At 39.1% G+C, this 13,871-nt stretch overlaps 1 long non-coding RNA gene across 1 annotated transcript in view; it reads right to left on the minus strand.

Annotated features, from left to right (window-relative positions):
- LOC140686890 (uncharacterized) overlaps positions 1 to 13,871 on the minus strand; it is a 53,990-nt gene that overhangs the window by 8,768 nt on the left and 31,351 nt on the right. The window contains exon 4 of the long non-coding RNA XR_012060892.1: positions 4,510 to 4,607. This is a non-coding gene — a long non-coding RNA (uncharacterized lncRNA). The remainder of the gene's footprint in view (positions 1 to 4,509; positions 4,608 to 13,871) is intronic.

Raw genomic sequence — 13,871 nt, forward strand, 5'->3', positions numbered from 1 at the left:
TGAAATGATTCAAAGCAGGCCAGGTATTAGCAACCCCCCTGACACATCAAAACCCCATGGGGGATCTTCCTTTTGAGCAGCACTGGCTAACCGGCTGTGGTCACATGTAAATAGGGTTGAAATCACTTAGACCCTTGGCTTGGGATCACCGTGGCCACAGGGTTGGGGGTCACTGCAGCACCTACGAGAATGATGGGGCCAGCCTGCTGCTGAAGCCGCTCCCCAGGCCGCAGCCCAGAGCACTGCAGGCAGGTCTGAGGTCCGGCCGGGGGCACGCAGCTCCACAGCCACTCGGAACCCTGCGGTGCGGGTGGCGCTGGGACCACGCTCGTCCATCACCCTCCCTGGCACCCAGACTCGGGATTCTCCTGGGGAAATTTTTCTCTGCCTCATACTTCCTGTCTCAGCCTCTTGTGGAATGAGGTCCATGCCACAGGGAAGCAGGGCTTTTACCCTCCGGGACCCAAATCTATCACGGTATGGATCCAGGGTGAAACTTCCATGTTAAATCACCTGGCGCTCCCTTCTTGTGCTGAAATGCCCTCCCCTGTCGATGGCATTAGGTCGTATTAGAAGTCCCGACTTGCTTGTCCTTAGCTAAGACTCTGAGCCTCTTGCTCAGTCTTCCTGAGTGGAACCACTCATCTGTGGCAGAAAAGCTTGGGCTCTCGTCTACCTATCATTGTCCACAGTCTTTTGGGTTTTCTGTTGGTTTAAGGTTCTCGTGCAGGGATATCAATTTGCACATGAGAAGCACCTGTAGACATTTAAAAAAATACAGACACTGGATCCTCCCCCTTCTCCAGCCAAGGCTTGAAGCTTTCTTCCTCTAGCAGGGGTTACACAATCATTTGCTTGGGAATTGACCACACATATTGGCATAATCATAGTAAATTGCCCTTTACACTGTGCTTGCCATGTGGCATTTTCTACTTCATGTTGTCTTTTTACCTTCATTATCACATTTAATCCCTGAATTATAGATTATCACCATTTCTGTTGAGGACACTCCTACTTGCTAATCTTGAATACAAGTATCTTTGATTCTCTTAATCTATTTCATTCCTGAGTTTCCTGTTCCTGAATTTAAAGAGTGAATTATGGACACATGTATTTATGATTCTCTTATTATATTTCTCTGACTCATCCTCTAACCAAATCATATCTGGAGAAGAGAGATTTTCTCTTTTAAACATTTGCTTTTTCTTATTATATAGTAGTGCATACACACAGTGGAAAATGTAGAAAACATATAAAGTAAGAAAATTACAGCCATACATTATCTAAACACCAAAGGACAATGCTATGTCATTTTGGGCATTTAACTATTTTTCTAAATATTTTATCATAAAATTTCCCTAGGAAAGTTGCTTAACCCTGGAATTGTACTAGCCTTTTGTCCAGTACAGAATAACATTCCCAGAAATGACCCCAACATCAAAATAGTATGTGAGGCTGGGAAGGCCACAGGGCACTCAGCTTATTCTCTGAGTCCTACAAAGAATGCTGTTAATTCACTGATGTTACGCATTCGATGCCTGTGAGTCACTCACTCACTCAGCTGGCTTGGACTGAGACCTACGTTATACCAGGTGCCGATCCAAGTGCTGGGGAGACCCCAGAGGGAGCCTGGATCACGGCATCACTGTCCTTCTTTATTTGCTCCCAGAATCCTACTCAAGAACCCTACATGGGATTGGGGGGATGGAGGCAGGTGAGATACAGTGAAATTCATTTCATTATGTTCCTTTAGACATATTTGAATAGCATGAAAATAGTCGCTAATTTTGATAAGTTTTCTTTTCCCTTCCTATGTATTTTTGAGGATGGGTATAGTTTTGGTGCAGCAAGAGTAATTGATAGATCTTTGGTATGTTAGGATTTTATATGAAAAATTAAGAATGAAACTGCACTTAAACAAAGAGAAGAGGCAGTGAGGAAAACACAAGCCACCCTCGAACTTGGCTACAATTCAGAATTCCTGGTTTTCAAAAAAGGGAATCATAATTCAAAATAAATTCCCTAAATATTTTAGCCCCTAGTAGAAATACATGGAGGCAAAGTTCAGCTCACTGGAACCTAGAACAGTGTGCTTACTTAAGCGAAGGTATAAATAGACCACAGATACTATAATGCATCCTTTACTTTAAACTAGTTCATGTGAGCAAGTTTCATTTCACATGAATTGCTCAGTACCAGTTTAGGAAATATATCCTTCTTGATTGGTAAAAATAGCTCACGGATAACCAGATTCAACAAAATTTAGTGTTAAATAATTTACTTATTTCCTTCAGGAAATGCTTTTGAGTAATCTGAGTTAAGTATTTCCTCTATCTGACCCTATATCTTTTCACAGAGAAAAGTAGTATTATTTGCACATGACCTACTTTTACTCCTCTGGAAATATCTGACTGTGAGCTCAGGGTAAGTGTTGTCTACTGCACAGTAGGGAAAAAGAAGATTCATTTCACAGCGAAGATCAGAATCTTTTTTTTGAGGGGAGTGGTGAGCTGGGGGACAAGGGAAATGCCTTTGTTTCGAGACAGACCCCAGTAATCCATACTGAAGCTGAAAGTTGAAGCCATTATGAAGAAATGTGGGAGGACACACTGACACGCAAAGGTGTTCACTCTGCAAAAACAGAAAGAAAGAAAGAAAGAAAAAATAATTTAACTGCCCTATAAAGAGAATGGACAGAAACTTGGTAATAAGGGTAAGAGAAGGAAGGTTAGGGAAGGGAGGAGAAACAATGAAAGGGAACTTGGATGCGGTGGGCAGAAGAGCAGTTTTCTGGAATCTAAAATGAAGGATGATAAGAAAAAAAGTAAAGTTTAAAAAAAGTTACAAAGTTTAAAATAGTTTAAAAATTAAAAAAAGAAGTTAAAAAAAAATTTTTTATAGTGGCATGGAAGATTTTAAAATGATGGAGGTTTTTTATTTCAAAATTCAAGTTGTTTGAGTTTCTCCCCCATGCTCCAAACAACAGTAAGATCTGCTTGTGTAAGTGGTTTTGGGGGACACCACAGAGAGGGGCGAGCTCTGCAGTTACGTTGGCCAGGAACAGAATGCTGGTGTGGAAGGCAAGACAGAAGAGAGATCAACAGTTTCATGAGAACAGAAACTCAAAGCCAGAAATTATCTTAAAAAGTTTAGTGTGGTAGGCAGAAAAATGTTCCGCCACAATATGTCTATGTCCTTATCCCCAGAACATAGGAAGAGGTCAGATTCCCTGGCAAAGGGGGCCTATGGTTGCAGATGTGGTTAAGGTTGCTAACCAGTCGACTCTAAGAGAGATCACCTGGATTATAGATGTGGGCCCAGTGTAATCACCAGGGTGGTTAAAGGAGGAAGAAGGAGGCAGAAGAGGGGAGAGGGGAGAGGAGATGTTATCACAGGATCAGTGTCAGAGGCACACAACCATGCTGACCTTGAGATAGAGAAAAGTGGTCACAGGCCAAGAGACGCAGGTGGCCTCTGGAAGCCTCAAAGTCAAAGATACAGGTTCCCCTGAGGCCTTCAGGAACAGCCGTGCCAACACTTTGACTTCAGCAGGCTTCTGCGTTCAAGAAAACTACAAGGTTATATTTGTGTTGTTTAGAGGAGACTTTTTCTTTTTTCTTCCTACTACCATGATATTTGGGGATACTAGTTAAAACAGCAACAGAAAGCGAATACAGTAAGCTCCTTGAAATGTTCAGAAATTGCAGATAACACTGGACTGTCCACTTTGATGTGGGATTGGGCTTATGTGAAAATCAAAAAGACAGTGTGACCTTTGCTAACATCTGCTTTTCTCATTTTTAGGAAGAGAACAGTAAGTCAAAACCTCTGTTGCTATTATTTTAGACAAGTGTCTCTTAAAACATTATGTAACCCTGTGCCTTAGGACCCCAAGGGATTCTCTGTTCTTAGAAGAACATGGATTCAGAGAGACAGGGTCTTACATCTGAGTCCCACAGTGGTCTCTTATTGGCAATGAGAGCTTGAGCAAATCAGTTACCCTCTTTAAGCCACAGGATCTTCATTTGCAAAAGGAAGATAAGAATAAGGATTGTTTGGGTGATTAAATTGTACACACACACACACGCACACATACATATATGTACAACATTTAATACAGTGACTAGCACATACTAGGCACTCAACAAATTCCTGTTATGGATTTTTAAATGCATATATAAAAGGAGGAGAAATTTGCAGGAAGTTGTGGGAAAACTTAGTTCATGGCCCCAGAAAGGGCCATCTCTCAATGGGCTCTGATCAATCAGTCCCCAGTGGTGGGCTAATAAGCAGAGACTATAGCACTTGAGGATTTATGTTAAACATAAAAAGGAAGGTATTTAAATATAATTATTAAACAGCAGGTACGTTTATACTGTTGGCTGGATCTTCTTATCTGGAGAACATTACTAAGCAGAGAGTCTCCCCAGTTTTAGAGATGGGCACGCAGGAAAATGACGTGGGTCGGTGGGCCGTTCTCACCCCAAGATCACATGACTGAGTACTCACGGAAGTAACACCTCTTGTATGTTATTCCAGATGGACTGTCCTCCCATGATTATAGTCAGCTGTGCCATCAGTTCAAGGAGACAGCCACTTGGGTCACACTGGAATATTAGAAAGAAAATCTCATTTAAATTTTAGATAGCTCTAACATGAAATAAAGTCATTATTTTATGCCTAAAAGAATCTAAGGAACAAAGAGTAAAGACACTCTTCATTGGGCAACTAAGAGAAAACCTGAAACAGGTTAGACTGTCAGAACACAAAGCTGTATTCACACCTCTTCATTTCTATATTTTTACAGGGAATACATCAGATCTCATGGATAAGTCACAAATCTGCCCTTAAAGAATGTGATGTAGAAACACGAGGAGTAGTAGTTGACAAAGTGGAACAAGAACACCTTCATGGCTGGGTTGTTCTCATAGTCAGTCTGGTCCTTGGGAGCTCTGCAGCTAGAATAAAAAAAGGTAAGTCTGCAAAACTGTGAACGGCTTTGAGACCCTAATCAAAGCCACGGACACATGAGTTAACACGCTAAATATGTATATATATATATATACACAATTCACACTGTTTTCATATCAGCTGTTTTGAATTTCTTAACATATCCACTATGTTAATTCCAACTGTACACACTGTTGTAAGAGTTTCTCCCACTAAGAACGAAATATCCCACAAGGCAAAAAAAAAAAAGTCATCCGTTCCTTAAAATTTATAAGCACAACAGTATCCAATGGGCAAGAACTGTCCTCTGTCAGGTGTAATTTGAAAGAAAGCTACTTCTCAACACCCTGCTAAATAATATTCTCTTGTCTCCCTGAACAGCAGTAAGGTAGGACTATTGAAGGAGAAAAACAAAACACGGGGCAACTTGCTAGAAACATTTGGGGAACATAAAACGGTCATCCTCCTAGTTCAGAATTTGAATTGGTCTTAGTATTTTCAGAAGATGACCACTGAGCAGACCACTGGGAGAACCACCCAGCCACATGCAACGTGTGGGTAGCACTTAACTTAGGCCGCTAAGCCGCTGGGTGGGATACAAGCAAGAGAGAAGAAACATTTATTATAGAAGCCGCAGCTGATGAGAATGGAGCTACACTAACAGGAACAGCATGGGGGGAAGACACATAACAGTGTGATTAATTGTCCTCTCCGTAACGCGCAAGCAAATCTGCCTCTGGAAACACAACCCTCTTCCACTTATTTGCAATACAGAGACTATTTACTTTCAACAATAGGGTACATTATCTAATGTAATTGAAATTATTATTAAGCACTGACATATTTACACAGAGTTTGGACATTCTAAAGCTTCCTTTGTCCCTTTTACTAATGCAAAAATGGAGCTAATTCACTTCTCACATAGGCTAGAGAAAATACGTTTACACTTGAAGTTAACTAAAGACTGTAATGTACTGCATTTGAAGTGCTTAAAAGATAGTCTCTGTTTTGACCTGGTTCTAAAACTAGTGTAGAAATAATCTCAGCTGCAGGAGGACCTTACCAGAGTCAGTCATCATGATTGCCACTTTCTCATATATGGCGTTCAGGGTCACCATGATGATAAAACTGATGAGGGAAGCAGTGATGGGCGTGGCCCACCTGCACAGTCAGGTACTTTTGGGTTGGGTCTGTTCCACTCAGGTTCTTGGGAAGTTTTGCAGGAAATACAATGAACACTGAAAGTCCGTAGACAATGATCCCAATAACTGAAGCAATGGTCAACAAGACCTGACAACCCAAAAACCCAGCAGCATGAGACTCACTAATGATCGTATTTTTACACAGAAAACTTGCCCCCAACCCAGCTTAAACAGAAAACATGCATGTGTTGTAAACTTCACATAAACGTGAGAAGTGATATAAATAGCACGTAAATGCCATAAGAGACGTGAATATCAGGCATGTTAAATTTTAGTGGAGGACGAATGAAAGATGTCAAAAAGAATGAGTGCATCCACTAATGTAACACGCTGGCAGCAGGAGCAGCTGTGTGTAGGGCATAGGGAATATATGGGAACTCCACTTTCTGTGAATTTTTCTGTAAACCTAAAACTGCACTAAAGAAGAAAGCCTATTAAGTATATTTTAATGGGTGAAAATGGGGCAACTGGTGGCATGTTCTTTTGGAGGGAAGTCTGTGATAGCAGAACAAATGAAAGTATCCCTTCTACATCTGTAGAATTACTTAGGTTATGAACTAGTTGTAACCCATGAAGGGGATATGCTTCCTTTCAAGGGGGAACCTATCACTGATTCAGGGTTCAGCAGGTGCTAGCTGTCGTCTTCATTCTGAATAGAACCAGTGAAGCTGTGGACATGCCCTGAGGGAAACAGTGGAAGTGACAGCAGGTCTCTGCTGATGAAAGCTTCACATGCTTTTCATACTCCTTGAGATCTTAAAATGGCAGGTATTCCTACTCCCTGCATTTGCACAAGATTCATGTCCCTGATCCACTGTAGTTCTGACTGTGTGGACCCAAGGGCAGCGGGGGTGTCTGAAGCATAATTTCACGTGGCTAATAGGGTTTCAGTTCCTCACTAGGCAGGTTTCTTCCTGGCCACTGAAGAATGCGCATTAAAGATCCCATTTTTAAACAGTTTTCCTTCCATGTACCTTCTTGGTCATAGTCCAGAAGCATGTACTCAGTGTCCCTGGCTGCTCCTGATGGCTGCCCCAGAGAGAAAGCTACAAAGAATGTGAATTTCAGGACTAAGTGAACCACATCATGTTATTTACAGCAGCGGGCGGCTGGCTTGCACCTGCAGGGGAGAGCAGAGGGAGTGCTTACAAGTCCCTCCTGGAGCCACACTCCTGCATCTGGATCCCAGCTCCCGATGCTAGCTGTGGGGCCTTGTGCAAATTTCTTAACCTCTTGTGGCTTCAATCTCCTCACCCATATAATGGGGGAATAACAATAGCAATTTATAGGACTATTATGATGAATCAATTATTTACTAATTGTGAATACAATTGGAACATTAACCGCAGGCATGTGAAAAACTCTACCTAAGTATTAGCTACGAATATGGTGACCAAAGTCTTAAAAAGGTGTTTTACTTAGTTTTTAAGCCATCAGATTGTAGAGAAAGCATTTTATTTTCTCCTCTACTCTCTTTCATCATCCTTTTCTTCAGTTAAATCTTCATGCTTGTGAAAGGAATAACTTTTTGGTGTGTGTGTGATTAAATGTGAAAATTAGTTAAGGCTGAGAAAAATGTATTATAGAAGGTATATTAAGCCTTCCTCTCTTGTACAGCACATATAGGCCATTTAAATACTATGCATTTTTAAAAGTCTACATAATAATTTTTTAATTATGTATTAAGTAAACATAATAGTTAAGAATCCTTAAATGCTTACTATTGCTTCAGCACACATCTATTTTTCAAAATCCTCACAATCACCCTGTGGGGAAGGTAATATTATATCTCTTTTACAGATGAGGAAATACAGCCACGTGGAGATGATGCAATTTGCCCCAAATCAAGCAACTATTCAGTGAAAGTACTGAAATACTCAAAGAACCCAAAGACACACTAACTGTATAGCACTGTCTCCTACATGGTCTGTAAAATCAATTCTAATTCATTTCAGAACTTTTACAAACTTGACACATTTCCATTTTTCTTCCAAGCACTTAATGGGTTCAATATTTCTTAAGAAACAGGAAAGCTTTCCGTTCTCCTTCCTCAAGTTTCTTCTTATTTATCATCTTTTCTGATCATAAATGTAACATTTGCTCATTAAAGAAAATTTGAAAGTACTCAGTAGTGGACAGAACTGCTGTCATGGATCTGTCCCCAGTCTTAGAAGAGGACCCAGAACTTGCTTTAGGATAAGTAACCTCTATTTTGTTTATAGTCCTGTGATTTAACCTCGATTGACCCACTCTTTCTGAAGCACCAGAAGTAGATCTCAGTTGGTTTAAGACAAATAATACCCCTCATAGTATTGGCCTCTCACATGATTGGAGAATTGGCAAATAACCCAGGAAGAGCCACTATTATGTGAAGAGATACATACTGGTGCCCATGTGAACCATAAGCTTCCTCCATTAAGAGAGGAAGCTGCCAAAAGAGACCTGTCTTGGTTTGGATGGATGATCTGGGATGCTGCGTGCCTAGAAGCAACATGCTGAGACATCTTTGGACACAGAATGAAGACAGGACAAAAGCAGCCCTTGACATCATCTGGGCTAGAGTATCTCTCCTTGACTGAAGCCAGACCTCAGACCTGAGGTTTTCATTTACAGGAACCAATAAATCCCATGCATCCCCATTTTTTGGTTGTTGTTTAAACACACTGGAGATTGATTTTGTCACCTACAATCAAAAGACTCCAACTCTGAAAATGAATAAAAAATAAAATAAGAATAATGCTTTGACCTATAGACATAATTTCTTCAGAACGGTGCATTGTTTGTATATTACAAATCATTTTATATATTAATTTTATTCTCAAATCTATCATAAGCATAACACTTTGACATGTCATAAAATATTTTCATGGACACACTTTTTCATGGCTGCATACTATTCTACTTTGTGAAGAGTTGGAAGAATATTTTGGCTGAGATTTTATATATATATATATATATATATACATATAAAAGTATGTCTGTGACTTGCATTCATAATGACTTTTCCCTGCCATTTTGAAATAATTCCTGATTAAATTTTTTCAAAGCTGAATTAGTGGATTAAAACATATGAATATTTTTGACTCTTGATATCAACTGCCAGACTGCTTTCTAAGAAGGCTTGAGGAGTACACCAGAAATTAACACAGAATTGTAAATCAAACATACTTCACAAAAATTATCCAGTAACCTAGGCATGGGATTGGTGATCACTGACATTTCATCCTCATAAACAGAGCTGTGTCACTTGAGAGGTGGAAAACTATTTCATTTTGATGTGCACTGAGTGAATTACCATTGAAGTGTGACATCTATTTTTTCCTTTGTGAATGTGTGTTCATCTTCTCTGCCTTCTACGCTCCTGAGATATTTTGATGTTACATTTGAAGTGATCTGAACTCTCTATGTATTGAAGGAATTAGCCCCTTGTCGGATTTGTAAACAAATAACATCCTCTGGTGTTTTGTTTAAAATTAGGATGCTTCTGATGCATGGAAATCTTTGTATAATTTCCTCTGAAACTTACTGTTCATCTAGAGGTTGTATACTCATCCATATTTATTTCTAGTTCTTTTTCTATTTGTGTTACTTTTTAAATGTTTCTGGAATTTATCATAATATATGGTTCACTGTATGATTTCAATCTTTTCTTTTCCCCCCAAGTAGCTAACAAGTGTTCCATTCACTGAATAACCTTTATTTATCTCCCTGATTTGTAATGCCTTCCATCTCTTATAGTAAATTATTATTGATATCAGAGCCCATATCTGGACTTCCTGCCCTATTTTCTAATCTGGCTATTCTTGAACTAGTAAAACTCTCATTATCTTATTAATTATTATATTGCTAATATGATTTTATTCACAATAAACCCAAATGAATTTTATAACTTCTGATATTTTGGAGATATGAACTTTTAATCTAGAATCATGTGATTAAAGCATCTTTTATATCTTTCAGTAGTTTACTTTTATTTTTTGATAGTTCCTACTATCCTTTAGTTAGGCTATTCTTGGACATTTTACCTAGGTTGTTACACTTGGAAAATTTTAGAAATCTTAATGCCTCCATCTGGTCTCTTAATCAGACCCTGGAGAATCCTAAACCACTGATCTGATTTGAACAAATGAGGTGAAAAGAATTGGGGGAAGCACTGTGTGCAGAAGAGACTGTGGAACCTCCAGAGTGGCGCTCTGCATTGGCTCAGATTTTCTCTGGAAAAAGTTTTCTCTATGAGACTACATAGTTCCCAACTTGACTTTCAGTTTTCTCAGCAATTCACATTAGATTTTAAAAGTCTGTGGCAGGTTCTTACCCAGAAAAAGAGCATTTGCACAAAGGGTTATATGTATACACTTTCCCCAGGTGGTAAATGGAACACGCTCTTCTTCCTTATTAAAAAAACAAGTTTAGTCAATCAAGGGATTACACCAATGAAATGCTATTTCTCCTAACTGGTCACTAAATCCTAAACATAAAAAAAATAATAATTTTCAGACATTGCCTCCTTGTTTGTAAATGCATGGGTTTTTTTCCTGTTTATTTTTCTTTTCTTTTCTGTTAACCGATGTCAATCACACAACAAAATATGTACAGTGTTCGTTTTAATACTATTTTTTGAAAATGCACATGTGAACAGTAAACTGTTTCCCTGCCATGGTCTGAGCACTTGACAAGGCCAAGATTTAAAGCTCTATTCCTTAGCTTGCCTTTGATTTCAGAAGTGAAGGTAGTGACAGCTTAGAGTCTGTGCAGGACAGAAAGAGTCACAGGTGTCTGCAGCTAACTGGTCTCCATTGTGTGTTTCTTGGTTGAGCTTTATGTGTTAATTAGCTACAACTATGAAGTTTAAGAGTTTCCATTTTAGAGTTTATATTTAGAATTTTTTAAGAGATGAAATCAGTTAGACTCAAGATTTAACTGGATTATAAAACCAGATATAGTATAATAATAGCTGTAACTAAGTACATGGTCCTTCCTCTGTGCCAGGAAGCCTTCCAAGTAGATTCTGTACATTACTTCGACCCGTCCTTACCACTGTCATGGAGAAGCAACTCTCTTATTCTTATTTTATAGGAAACTATGGCACAGAGAAGTTAAGTTGTCCAAGATCACTCAGGAAGCAAGCTGCTGTGTTCAAATATGAATTTAGGCAAATTCATTCCCAAGATCTCACTACCACAACGCTGGCCTCTCTAAACAATGGAGCATGCTTTCGCAAGTAAAGTAAAATTCTTCAAAAAAAAAAACTAAAAACAAAAGGCAATTTTTTAAATAAGGAAGAACGATAAAGTTAAATGAGTCTTCATCTTCAATTTTTCAACAAGCATGTTCCAATGAAAATTTAAACTAATTAGCTGGCAATTTTAAATTTAAACTTGGCAGTTTAAATGACCAAAAACTTTTCTTCAGTATTTTTTGTATGCTGCCAATATGATAAGTTTTTGTTTTTCAGGACTCAAAAGCATTATGAACATCTAATTTTGTCTAAGATTCAGCTTTCATCTCTGAATGTACAGTCTTTCACCAACATATGCTTTTACCCCCATCTTCAGTTGTAAACAATGGGAGCTATTCATAATGGGGATTATTAGAAGCTTATTACATTGTAAAAGATAAATGTCACTTTCTATTGGTAGCTGAATCTCATTTTTTTCCATTTATAAAAGAGGATTTTGACCTGCTCTCTCCATATCTTTTCAGTGCCAACATTCTGTAGATCTGTGATTCATTTATTAAATCTATATTTGGAGACATTTTCAGATGCTCCTAATAAAAGCATTTTTTCCAAGTGTTATTCATGCTCATAACCTTCTGTCCTGCTCCTGCTGACTGCAAGAACAAACAGCTCTAAATTATCTCAGCTGATGGAAAGAAGCAATAATACAAATGACTCAAAAATCATCTTTTCATAGCTCTAGAATGTTGATACAAAGATATACAGTTTTATTTTTTTAATTTTGCAGCAGGAGTGGCAGCAATAAATTTACATTTCCAATTATGTAAAATGCCATGCTCAAACACTGCTCAAACACTGATGGCACCTCAACAAATGTTTCCCTGCTTCTTCTACCCTTTCTCTGACTTTAGGATGAGAGTCATGCTTCTTTGTGCACATCCCAACAGGAAGGGGGAGCAGTGACCGGGACTTAGTTCAAGACAAAGGGGCACTTAGTCTACGATGAAAACAAGGCCACATGTGAAAAAATGGGAGTCAACTATAAAAACCAATTTGTCTTTCCTTCTACATCTATGTTATTGCAGCTAATTTATATTTTGCATTTTTTTATTGGTGTTATGAAAGGATACAAATCAATGCCTCTTATACACTTATACCAGTCTTTTTCTTTTCCCCCTTTTTACTGTTATTATGAAGGAAGGGCCTCACTTCTCTTCTGTGTCCACCATTCCAGGCAGTGCTCCTTCACCTTGGCTGCACATTAGAATAACCAGAGGAGCTTTAAACACTTCCCTATGCCAGAATGCACCCCAGGCCACTAAGTACCATCAGAGTTTGCAGTGGTGGAATCCAGGCACCAACATTTTTTAAGATCCCCTGGTGATTCCAACATGCAGCCAAGGCTGACAAGTCCAGAAGTAAACAGACTAAAGTGCATCTAAACATCACCCGCTTTTCCTGGGTAATCTCATCTATCTCCACGTGGGGACACCGCGCCTCCTATTCTGGTCGGACTTGTTCTTCCTGCTCAACCGTGTCCCATTTGTACTCAAGTTCTGCCTGGCGCTGCTTTCAGAACTCCAAAAGTAAGGTGACTAACAGAGAGAGAGAACAGCAGAATGTGGATCTTCAGTGATGACTGATGCTTCAGAAATCTGTACTTAATATTTATTACACTTAACACTTTGGTAAATGGTTAATAAAATCACATTATATTTATAGGCGATACTAAAAAAAATGAGTTAATACCTTTTGTTTAAGAAAAAAGAAAATGTAGATAATTTATTGAACTTTTGGGAACAGACTAGCTCTCTAGCTCAGGGGAAAGGTACTAACGTGATGGTCAGAGGCAGGTGACTGTGTCTGATGCTAAAGTACCTGCTACCAGCACATTATGCCCACTAAAAACACAAATATCGGGGGGAAGGGTGGGTATAGCTCAGTGGTAGAGCACGTGCTAAGCATGTACAAGGTCCTGGGTTCAAGCCCCATTACCTCCATTAAAAAAAAGTTAAAAAAAGCACAAGTAACTGTCACAATTTTAAAGCACTGCACTGTCCACCCTCCAAGCCTTCTCCTCACATTCCTCTGTCTCTTCTGTCCAAAGGACCTGAGGGTGGGGAAGGGGATGAGAATGCTTTAGTAGCCCCTGCATTTCTATTTTCCACCACCACAGTCACACAAACTTAAAATAATATTCTTAAATATGGAAAACTGCCATTTTCCTCAATCATCGGTAAAGTAATTTTTAGAAATCGTCATTCTGTTTTAAGACTCATAACTTTAAATAGCAGACAAAAACAACATGAAATGTTAATTGAAAATGTGGCTTCAGGGTAAATTCCCTAAGCCCTTCTTCCCACCAGACTGTTACCACTAGGCCCCAACTCTAGAGAAATTGCAGAATAACCACTGTTCCCTCCACCATTGTATCTGAGTCTCTACAATGCTCTGAGAATAAAGAGGAAAAAGACACAGTCCCTGCTTCCGGGAGCTCCTAGGTGCACAGGACTCATAGTGAAGTGATGGCTGAGGAGGCG

The sequence above is a fragment of the Vicugna pacos genome, chromosome 18 (assembly GCF_048564905.1).
Source record: "Vicugna pacos chromosome 18, VicPac4, whole genome shotgun sequence".
Classification (NCBI taxonomy): domain Eukaryota; kingdom Metazoa; phylum Chordata; class Mammalia; order Artiodactyla; family Camelidae; genus Vicugna; species Vicugna pacos.